Below are 12,011 nucleotides of genomic sequence, written 5' to 3'. Positions count from 1 at the left end.
TTGAGGGAGGAAGCTAGTTAGCATTATTAAAGCAGTTTGTAATGAGTGGGGTGTGTAGTAACTTCTTTTATTTTTTTCTGATTTCTCTTAGCACATAAAAAGCTGCAGCCCGTATGAAGAGGGGAATTATTAGCTAAAAGATAGCCGTCAGATTTCAGAAGATAAATGAAAGGTGGATCTGAACCTTGAAATTGTCAGCTCAGCAGGAGATTGCAAAGGCAGAGTGGTGAAAGGAGGGTCTCCTGCAGAACTCCCAAGAAGATTGAAATGGATTGTGCAATTCTGGAAGGGGACAAGAAACGGGCAATACAAAGGTGCTAAACATAAACAGTTATAACACAACACTGGTCATGTGCTTCACCTCTACCTCCAACACCCAGCAATACATAGAGATGTTCCGTGTTAAGACCACTTTGTTAGCTGATTTAATTAGAAGTATTTTCTGACAGTATTTGGAATCTTGTGTGTGTCATCTAGAGGAGCACTCCTTGCAGTACCTACTTTGTTTTTAAGGTCTTTTTTTTTTCCTTTGAAAAAGCAGCATCATCTACATCAGTAAATAAATCCCTTTTCTGAGTACCTGTTTGAAACATGAACTGAATACATGACCAATGTAAAAGTTATCCCTTCACATTTTAAAAATAAAATTAAACTAAAACCTTTATGATTGCAAATTTTTCTCTAATCTACAGCTACTTTCCCACAGCAGGGAAGGAGCTCAAGCATCTCGTTGGAGAGCACATTAGAGGAATGCACTCTCTGGGGCTCACGAAAGAACATCTCCATGTTTCCATCTGCCCTCCAGGATTTTTTTCCCATAATGTGCATGAAATATTGCTGCATACCATGCAGTCATGAGACTGTTTTTATTCCATCCTTTTTGTCACCATCTTCCTTCCACCTTTCTGTTGGCAGTTGTTCAAGGCAAAATCTTGCATATGTTTTTCTCCCATCACTTAATGTAGGTTTGGAAATCAGGGAGGCAGTGTCTAAACTGTGTTGCTTAAAAACAACAACAACAACAACAACAACAACAACCCCTTTGCACTTGTCTTAAACTGTGGAGAACAAACATGACTGATCTTTCATCATAGACCACTCAGTATTGATAGTGGTGAATGCTTACTGTGATCAGCCATGTCTAGCAGAATGTGAAGGAATGTGCTTGTCTTAAGCCTGTGTGTTTTGAGAGGTGGAGACAGAGCAGGGCAACAGGGATGTGTCTCACCACCTGTCTCTGTGCCAGTGAGGAGCCCTGTCCCTGTAGGTGACCTGCTGTGCATTGACATGACGTGGAACAACTTCCTGGTGCTGCAGGGAGCCTTACTGGCTTGGCTGCCCTGCCAGTAATGAGCCAATTATCTAATGATTAATGGTAAAGCTGTTTGGTGGCTATGTGCTGATGGCATTTCATCAGGCTGATAGGAGCTCCCGGATTAGTTTGCTGTTGCTGCAGCTCCAGGGTAGACTTTATATGGACCTGGGGAACTTCTGCCTTTGTTACTTGAAATTTGTAGCTGCTGCCAACCAACTGATTCTAAAATCATACTAACCTGCTTGGCTTCATTTCCTCTCACTGCTTTCAGTGATCTGGGTCTACATTATGCTTTATTTTTTTTTTTTAAATTATTTACTAATTTGACATCAAATCTCAAAATCCTTATCAATTCACATGTGCCCCCAAAATACACAGCATGACAAACTGAATGTGCTGCTCAGTGCACTGAATGGGAAACAGGAATAAATGCAGAGCTACATCCTTGTCTCATTAACAAGGATGCTCTCTTAACAAAACAGCAGGCAAGCACTGTGAATTCTGCATAATCAGAGTAAGCTGGTTGTGTATATGCTAGTGTCATTGCTTAGACAAAGCTAGTATGGAGAGACCAAATCAAACTTACCTTCAGTGCCTGAGCTGGGGGTTCTGAAGGGCTCACTGACGGCAGGTTGCTGTAGGCAACTGACCAATCTGGAGAGAGATCTGCTTTGTTGCTTCAAATTTTCCCTTGTTCTGTGTTGTCTTAAATCATTCACATATACATGATAATTGAGTACTGCTTGAGACATAAAGCAGCAGAACTCATCGTATCTTTCAGAATGTGTTATTTTTACCCTAAGCATTTTGCATCTTCAGTTACTCTTCCTTAAGCCTTTTGTGTTTTATCTCATAAGGTTTTGTGATACGATCATCCAACATCAGAGCTATAGCGGTAGTAGCAAGGCCATCTTGACTAAATGTAAGTGACACTTCATTTAATGTAAAGTTACAGTAATCCATGAAGTTATTTTCTTTTCAGATAGAGCAGTGGTTCCTCAATTGTAAGGTATCTTGGAGGATTTGCAGCTTGCAAATTGCACTCTTTGTTAGTTTTCATCTTTCTTTGGGGCTGGGATAAATGAAGCAGAGGAGTCAGGGCAGACGTGATCAAGGTTTTAATTGAAATAGCACTAATAAGTAATACATCTAAGGTTATATTTAAAAAACAAAACAGCAGAAAAAAAATGCTAACCAAAAAAAAACACCTGACAGTGCTAAACCTTCTCACAGTTTTCAGCCCCAGGCAATGTTGTTCAGGACAGGGCTTCAGTGTTTTTTGAACTGCTGCATAGTTAACACGTGAACTCAAGATGGGACAAAAGTACAAAAGTACTGGGAAGACCACTTTTCCTCCCAGTTACTTTATTTATGTTTGTCATGAGTTGTCTATTTGTCCCAAGTGTAAATTTCCTAACCATCATCACAGGTCTTGTGCTATTGCAGCCACTTTATTGTTTATGTGGCACCAAGATTTTTCACACTCTTTCTTCCACAGGTTTGTCCCTCTTATTCGAGCTTGTGTTGGTGAGATGGGTATTGCCTTTTTTCTCCTTCCCACCAGGCAAAAAATTGTGCCACAACAGAGGATTTCTCCAAGCCCGAGGGATGAATCAGTGATTGGATTATTGCAGTCCTATGTTTTCTTTCCATGATTTTTTTTTAATAGGCTTTGCTATTTAAAACCTGCCCCTGCCTTCTAGCTGTTAACATCTCCAGCACGGCCAGCTCCTTTGTGCTGTCTGCCTAGCAGACCTTCAGGTGAAATTACTGAACTCTTCCATGAGTTTTACGTTTTCAGCTTAAATGATGGGCACAGTACAAAGTAGTGTGAGTAGTAGCTGCTTTTTTTTCTGTGCTGTTCCAGAGCTGACTATCCCTCTCTGGCTAAACTGCACAAGATTATAAACAATAAACATGAGTGGAGTTTATCTTCTGTTCACCAATATCCTTGTGAATTCCACCTTGCAGGCCAAGCTCCAGTAACTTTTTTACGTAACAGATTACTGAAACTGTTAAAAATACCATGTGTTATGTTTCAAGGTAGATGACTGTCGCAAGGAGTAAAGCTTTTAACTTTCTATCTTATCTAGTTGTGTTCTGCAGCTTAATTGTGATGTTGAAATTACACATTCTGGAGCATGCAGGCTTAGAAAAAAGTTCTGAAATGTAAGTATGTAGAACACGGTTTTGGAGGTGGTCCAGGCAGACCTGCAGCAGGCAAACCTGAGATTTCCATCAGTTAATTTTGGTAGAAGCTGTAATTAAGCGTAGAATGACGGTGACCATGATTGTCCTGGAAGAGTCAGAGTGATGTTTTCAGGAGGGAATGCCCGTAGGTCTTTGCACAGATGAATGACAGACTAGAAGGTGGGATCAAAGGGTAGAAGTGAAAAGAAAATTCTCTATTACAGGTGTTTCTCAGTTACATTCCACAGAGGTCTGTGCTGTTCCTTGCTTTCATAAATGATATAAGTAAGGGATGAGCAAGTGGATTAGCCTGTTTGCTGTGAAGAAGGGAAGCATCCTTGAAGAACAGTAGGAGGTGATTGAAAATTCTGAAGACTGAAACAAAATGAGAAATGAAATTCAAAAGAGATAAATGAGGATAACTGAGGAGCAGATACAAGAGTTTGATCTCAGCATTACCACAGAGGTTTGAGACGTGGGGATGATTCTGAGTCATTGACTCATTGATCACCAAAGCACAACTCCAATGATAGGAGATATTAGGGAAAAGAGAGTAAAAGGGAAAACGTCATTATGAAAGTATATAAATTAGTGAGAGCTATTGGTATTGGGTGGATGGCTGGACTGCATGATCTTGTGGGTTTTTTCCAACCTTGATGATTCTATGGTTCTATGAAATCCATGGTTCAATCGTATCCTGAGTGCTGTGTTCACTTTTGCTACCTTCATCTCAGAATTTATTAGAACTGGGAGAGGCTCAGAGAAGGGTAACAGGGATGATGAGATGCATGGGGTTGCTATCAAATGAAGAATTCTTATGGAAACTGGGTTTTTGGTTTGGGAAAGCAATGACTTGAGGACAACATCCTGAAAATTTGCAAAATCAGATATCTGCAGTGGAAGAGGAGGAGAGGAAGAGGACTGGCCACTACCTTTTAGAACAAGAACATACCAAGCTAAGAGAAGACAACTTCTAAGCCTTTGAAAGTAAGAGCATCTCCATAAAATTGGTAGTGGAGAGACATGTGAGATGATATCTCCCACTGTTTAACATCAGTGCAGTGGATATTAAAAATGGATATGGATTCTAAGGGGAGACCGAAAAACTGAAATATTGCTTGGAAGGACAACGTACTAAAAGTTGCTAAATTAACAGAAATCATGTTCAGGAAGCTCTTGGCATCAAGGTAGTTGGAAGTCTGAGGAGTGTTGGTGGGAGATATCACAGATTCTTTGCCTATTTTGGCTATTTCTAGAGACAGAATACTGGAGAAGATGTACCATTAATTTGTCTCACATACTTGACTCTCATGTTAAGAGGTTTGAGTGTCTTGTTTTACTCTTGAGACAAATTAAAATAACTACTTCTGGATATGAATTAATTGTTAATTGTATTATTGTAGGATCTCACAGATATGCTTTGGATATGTGTTTGTGTTTACTTGTACATATACAGGATTTGTTTTTCATTGGAGTTTATTGTTAGAATGGCATGGTCCTATATGGAGAGGAGCTTGGTTACTACACAAAGTTTGCTTTCATCCGTTTAAGAATGGTTGCAGATTGTTCCTGGTAGGTTCTAGGGCTGTTTTGTGCATGTGTGTGTTTTTTGGGTTTGTTTTTTTTTTTAATTCTAAAATATATAGAGGCACTTTTACATGTTTTAAACATTCTGAAACTAATTACATCAACATTGTTTGCATCACAGCCTTGCCAGAGTTTTTAGAAAAATGTCTGTGCAGTGTTATGGAAATTCTTAAAGCATATAAAAGCCATGAGCATCAGATGGGTTATCTCTAGTCAGTTCTTGCTTTCCCTGATTTATTATATCAGCAGGAATCCTTTGGAATATTTAGTCACCAAAACTGAGCTCTCAAGATTTAAAGTGGACGTGAGTAATTTAAGTACAGAGAAATGCTGGGTAGTGCTGTGATTGTTTTTTGTTGTTGTTGTTTTGAAATTACGGACTATTAAGTCATGATAAAATAAACTCATCAACTGGTAAAATCGTGTTTTACTTTTCCAGAAACTCAAGGGAAAAAAAAAAAAGGCAAACACAACAGGATTTTATGTAATGCTCTTTCTAGTGTTGCATAGTATAAGAGTGAGTTATTTTCTAAAATTAAAAAGCTGGTTGTTTACATTTCTTGACTGTGGCACAGCTTTTTAGAGTTGCAACAAGTTTTATAATCAAGGAAAAAACTGTTGTAAGTAGCAGTCACATTGAGATAAATACTCATCTTCCTGTAACTGCCATTATTCCAAGCATCTTACAGAGTTTTTCTCTAGAAAGTTTGCTTTATTAAGTTTAAAACAATAATGGATGTATTTATTAAAAGTGCATATGCCTATCAGATGTTTACTGGTGAGATCTGTTTGCTTACTACTATAGGAAAAAAATAGGCTGGGACATTTGTTCTCCTCGCTTAACCAACTTTTTCACTAATTTGAAAGGATGTGGATATTTTTCTGTAGTCAATTTTATGCAATTTCAGAAAGTTTCTCTGCTTTGTGAATGTATTTCAAGGGGGAAAAAAAAAATCTCAAAAAGAATTTGGTAAAGTTCTGAATTGATGAAATATCTCAATTTTTATATTTTCCTGCCTTTTATGTCACGCTCTTTGTAGCATAATCATTACTGCCTGTATTAGGCGTATGTGGTATTAATGATAGGACAAGGGGGAATGGTTTTAAACTCAAGGAGGGGAGATTCAGATTAGATGTCAGGGAAATTTTTCACTGAGAGGGTGGTGAGGCTCTGGCGCAGCTGCGCAGAGAAGCTGTGGTGCCCCATCCCTGGAAGCAATCAAGGCCAGGTGGGATGGGGCCCTGGGCAGCCTGAGCTGGTGCTTGATCTAGCAGTTGGCAATATTCCTTATGGTAGGGCTGTTAGAACTAAGTGATCTTTGAGGTCCCTTCCAACCCCAGCCATTCCGTGATAGGCATCAGCAACGTGCTGTCACTGACGGTAGACTAAGGCGGTTGCCTCATGTTGGTTTCAGTGCTTATGTTAATTTGTTATGTTTTAGCTGTAAGACTGTTTTCCCCCAAGGGTGAAGTCCTGTGCATTATTATTTTAAGTCACTCTTATGTTTATACCCAAGATCACCAGATAGATAGTTTCGTTGTTTTGCCCACATCATTCCATTCCCCTGCAGTAGCTTTCCTCCTGCTGCGTGCTTGGATTTTGTTTTGTCTTCCTGCAGCCTGCGTGTGCTCTTGCTGCCATGGTCGTTCAGCTATCCCTGCACAGGGCAGACTAGAATGTGAATCCAAACTAAAAGGTTCTTCTGAAATTGGCTTCCTGATAATAAGGGAAAGCCCTGAATTTCATGATAAGACAAATACAGCCTTGTATTAAAAACAAAACAAAAACTCAAAACATCATTGTTTCTTTTGTGATTAGTTTGTGTATGTACACATGCTTCTCTTACATGAAATGCTTATTTAAAGTTGAGCCAGTGTCTACATCTTTGAACATCTATTTACAGTATCTCTTATCCAAAACTGTAAAAGGCCAAGTGGCCACCCACCTCTCAGTGTCATCTCATCACCCACTGGGGCCTCCATGTGTGTTCCTTGGTCTTCTCTTATCTTTCTTCAGGCTTGTGAGAGAAGATCAACTTAAAAAACCTAGCCAGTTCTCTGCTAGTGCAAGATAACATACCTGTTGGCTCCCTTCCTCTCTCTGCCATCCTGCACAATGGCCGAAGGCAGTGCTCTAGGCTTTGAAATCCGTCCATCCTGCCGTTTGGCAGTGCCGTGTTTATAGACAGTCGTGCCAGGTGTCTTCTTTGCTTAGGGGTGAAACGTGTGTGTACATGTTGTTTGCTGTTCAAATCTCTTCCAAATTACACAATAAAGCAGACAGAAAATTAAATGAAGTATAATCTTCTGGAACTGCAGACATGAGCCTTTCTGGCCTAGGTAGGCACCCTGGTTAAACCAACTTCTGGTTATCAATCTCACAAGAATGAACTGGGGAGAATCTGCATCTTCCTACCCTTGTCCTTCTAAACAATGGCAGCAAAGGTGAGCAGGCTGTGCTATTTCCTTTAAGAAGTGACATGCTGTTCAAATGAGTGTGTATCAGATCACCTGCCAAGAACAAATAGTGATGTAGACACCTGCACCTGTCAGAAGACTGACTTTAATTGAATGCTGAGAAAGACACCCCTGAAGTCATCCATTCTTCAGCATCTTTGCCAGTTAAGCATGAATTTTTATTGCAAGCTTGACCGTTTTCATTGGTCAACTTTTGCAGCTGAGATCTTCCCATAATGCAAGTTCACTGTCAGTAGGAGGTATCTCTGGAAGACTCAGGTTGGAGGCTAGACCTTCTGCAGCTATTTTGAGGTGTTTATCCTGCTGCAAAACTGCAACATTTTTCTACAAAGTCAGAGAGACTGACTACCATTTGTCCCAGTCAGTACAAGCCTGCAGTAGGCCTGGTGGTCCTTGATGATCGGGGGGAAGCCTAAAGGCTGTAGATTCCAGCATGCTTTTGCCTGCCTTTTTCAGCAATTGTCCTATCAGAGGAGTTGAAAGGAAAAAGGTTTAAATCCACGCCTCTGGAAACTGAACTGACTGCTGATAGAGCAAAGAAGATGGGAGCAGGCTAAGTGGTTCTCCTTCTTCGGTTGCCTGAACCCAGTGGTAGATTTGTTCATCTTCAGGAGTCCTGATGACATTTATGCAATTTGGATTGCCCTAGTTGACACACAGACCTGGTGAGGAGTTTTCTCATTCAGTTCCGCTGCACTGAAGTGAAGGTGCTGCCTGTCTGCCAGTTTAGCTCTTCTGTACCAAGGGATGTGGCTACGCTGTCCCTTGAGGCTTCCTCTAGATCTGCTGCCCTTGCTGTCACTGACTGGTGCTATCACCCTGGCAGCTTGGTGTGCCAGACTGGGTTTCCTCAGTATTTTTGCTTCTCTGTAGCTACTTATTAATCCCCTGATATAAAAAAGACAAAAAATGGCTACTTACACTACAATAGGTGTGGTTCTTCCATACACATTTTCCGCAGGGATACCAAAAGTGATCTTTTGTCCTTTACTCTGAAAGAATCTTTACTCCTTGGTGGCAAATCTGAGAGAGGTTAAACAGGGCCATCCTTGGTTTTATCCATTACCACTCTTAGCAGCAGCAGCAGCAGCTCTTGTCTTCCTTGACTGCACATGTTCATCCCCCCTCTCATCCCAAACTGAGCTGTCAGTCCATGTTTCAGCTCTCCTGTCCTCACACCGTGCTCCCAGCGAGGCCATCAGCTTCTGCCCATGTACTTCCATCTCACACTAGGTGTAGTAGTGAGAAGAACAGCATAGCTGGGCAGTTCTTTCACTTATGCTACTCATGGTAGCAGTCGTGAGGATTCACAGGCCCAGCCTGGAAGTATGTCAGTATCTTCAGAGAACTTGATCCTGTTCATTAGAGTACATGCTCACCTCACAGTCAACACTGTGCTCACATTATAACCCTATTTTGAAAGAAAATAACCATGACACCGATGATTTCCTTTATTTAAAATAAGAAATGCAAGCTAGGAGGAGGATTATTAGTTGTGTTTGTTTCATGTCTTCATCATCCTTTTAGTTTACACATTGCATTATATTTTAAAGCATTTCTAAGTGCACCTATTTCTTTCTGAAGGATGACCTGTGAATTTTGGAAAAAAGAATGACTTTCTATTTATTATCAAAAGCAGGAATAAATTTAGCTTAGTCATGGGGGGGCTTTTTTTTTTTCCTTTGGCTCTTTAGATGCTGTTCATTCAAATATAGTCTAACTGGCAATGATCTGGATGCCTTTAAGGTTAGCAAAGTTAAGGCCTGACAGATAGCAGAAGATCTGAATAATTCTTAGAATTATAATCTGACAAATTATAGAAGTTCCCACATGGATTTCAGGCATGCACATACAACAGTGCATTTTGCAGTGTGGTGCTTCTCTGCCTCACGTGGACAATAACTTAAGCTTTAGTATTGATTAAAAAATTGTTCTTATCTCATCTGATTGAAAGCTTAGCAACTATAGGCAGTTACAAGAAGAATGGTGCATCTTTGTCCAGTATTCTGCATTGGAGATTTTCTAGCACCAGAAGATTCTGAGGAAGATAGTCTAAAAATGAGCATTGTAGTGGACAACTTTGGCATTCTGTGCATAAGAAAGTCTTTTAGCAGATTGACTGCTGTAGAATATAGAATTTAAATATATGTATTTTTTTACATTTGTTTCTGTCAAATGTGACAGAATCTCTTCCTCTTTTGTATGTATCTCTCTGAGCTCTTTAAGCAGGCTTTGGTCTTGTAGAAACTGAGATCCCAGCTAATTGTAGTAGGTACAGAATTGCCCACGTCTGGATTCACTACATTGCAATTGTGCTTTGTTTGTAAGATAATGAATAAGAGTACCTGACTTTCTCCTTCATTCAGTTCAGCATTTCAACTACATTTGGCATTTACCTTCTTTATTTACTTGTTCCAGTTGCTCCAGTTTCACATGCTTTGATAGTCTTCCCATGCCTCTGATGACCTGTCCCTGAAGCCATCTGCTTTTTGCTAGAGCTCCTTCAGATGTGAAAATTCGACACAATAATCGTTGAAGAGTTGAGGGGGCATTATATTACTGTAGATAGAATTAAAAAACAAACAAACAAACAAACTGGAAATAGTCTGTAAATACCAATATTGAATGGACTAAGTCTCTTTGGACATAGTTCATTAAATTTTTATGTCTGTCTGAAATGCTGTCTGCTTATTACCAACTACTGTAGTAGAAACTTTTGGATAATGAAGCTCTTCTGCTGTGGGTGACATTGAGGTAGGCATCATAGGGTAACTAGCTTATAATGGTCTTGCTGGGAGACTGCACAAGGAGTCATCAGCATTTTCTCCCCAGAACGAAGTGGTTTTGATGAGAGTTGTGTCTGTGCACTTTCTTGTTAGTTAAAAACAAAGCTTTCGATTTGGGTTTGAGTACTGAACCTGTTTCTACCCCCTACCTGCATGTAAAAAAGCCCCAGGTAAACTCCTGTTTAGGCTGCCAGAAAGCCTTGGTGGGTTACTGTAAAGCACTCTCACTTTTGATAGGTTTTCAAAAGCACTGGTTTTCTCACATCCATAGTTACCAGCAGAAGAAGTTGGGGTGGCGCAAGGCTGAACTTGGAACCCAAAAAGAAAACCGTAGTGGAGAGAATGGAAAATGGGACAGGAAAATTGTACAGGGGGCAATGTTGCATGATGCCATAGCTCCTACCAGATACCTCCAGCCTGATATAACACCAAGTGTATGTGTGCTATATGGAGCTTTTCTCTTGCATACTTAGATGAGTTGGAAGGGGTAAGCCTATCCCTTAGAATGAAGTGCTGAGTGTGTTTCCATTATATTCCTGTATCATCCAGGAGGCCTTCTAGCAGGAAAAGGGAGATGTACTGCAATTTCATAAAAGGGTAGAGGCAGGAAAAAAGGAGTTGTAAGGGAAATTCCAGAAAGTCCCTCTGGATTTGCTCAGACACACCTAGACTTGCCCTCTATTGGGATTTACCTGTAGCATGTACATCATTAAGATGCTTTATTATTTTTTTAAATTAATTTTATTTTCCTTTGCAGGTCACCTTTTAAGCTGCTATTTCCTGTATAATTAAGCAGAATGAAGGCATTAGGTTCTAGTAGAGTTGGGCCTAATCCAGAAATCTTCTCTTACTCAGTCTTTTCTAAGTAAGAAACTCAATTCTGGGCCCAGTGTTTTACATGTTTTGCTGTTATTTCTAAATTATTTGTGGTCTGTGGATTTTTTGTTTTTAACTTTATTGAAAACTTCTTTGCTTTTGTCTTATTTTATTTCTTTGTACTACTGTCCAGCATAGCGTTAGTTGAAATGATGTAAGTATATTGGAAATTGAAGTGCATAATTGCTACTGATAATGCAAGAGCAGTTGATTCATACAGTTTATAATTAACAGTACATAATGTTCAGTGCATGGATCGGTTCTGTCCCTTTTAACTTTTCCTTCCTGATTCTTTCCAACTCCCAGTCTTGCCACATTCCAGCCTTTCTGAATATCCTGGTTTAGCTGGAGTCTAGTCCATTCTTCCTTTTCTTTTTCAGACCAGTAAAAATGGGAAGTACTGGATTCTGGTTTCCTCCAAGAAGAGTCAGCGGAACTGGTTAAGACCAAAATCTGAGGACTTTAGTGGGCAAACATCAGGTGTGCATTGAACAGAAGCTACTTTATTCCTGCTTTAAGTATATGCTTCTTTAAAAATAGTATTACATATGAGCTTTCGTGTAATGTGTTTGTTATATTTGATACTGCATATAATCATTCATCCTGCAGTTGTGAAAGCACCAATAAGAATGAGGATTTTAAGTGATAATTATGTTGAGACACAAACAGGCAATATTACTCATAAAATTCTTTCAGCTGGTCTTTGGAAAGTGTAATATTTGAGGATCAGTGTTTTTTTAAGTTGTATCTCCATTGCTCAGTCTATATATCCACAAGAA

General features: G+C 39.7%; 1 protein-coding gene across 5 annotated transcripts in view; it reads left to right on the top strand.

Moving 5' to 3' along the window:
- Nucleotides 1-12,011, top strand: part of PLAG1 (PLAG1 zinc finger) — a 47,759-nt gene that overhangs the window by 28,673 nt on the left and 7,075 nt on the right. For 3 of the 5 annotated variants that reach the window (XM_052703179.1, XM_052703181.1, XM_052703177.1), the window contains 2 exons: nt 92-314; nt 11,613-11,712. The gene's annotated coding sequence lies outside the window, so the exon portion shown is untranslated. Of the gene's footprint in view, nt 1-91; nt 315-8,961; nt 11,713-12,011 lie in introns of those variants that run through there. The other 2 variants (XM_052703178.1, XM_052703180.1) reach the window with 2 other exon arrangements.

Source organism: Tympanuchus pallidicinctus, unplaced genomic scaffold (assembly GCF_026119805.1).
Source record: "Tympanuchus pallidicinctus isolate F22 unplaced genomic scaffold, pur_lepc_1.0 scaffold5, whole genome shotgun sequence".
NCBI lineage: Eukaryota > Metazoa > Chordata > Aves > Galliformes > Phasianidae > Tympanuchus > Tympanuchus pallidicinctus.
Note: the sequence above shows the minus strand (reverse complement) of the source record. Positions and strands in the feature narration are given on the sequence as shown.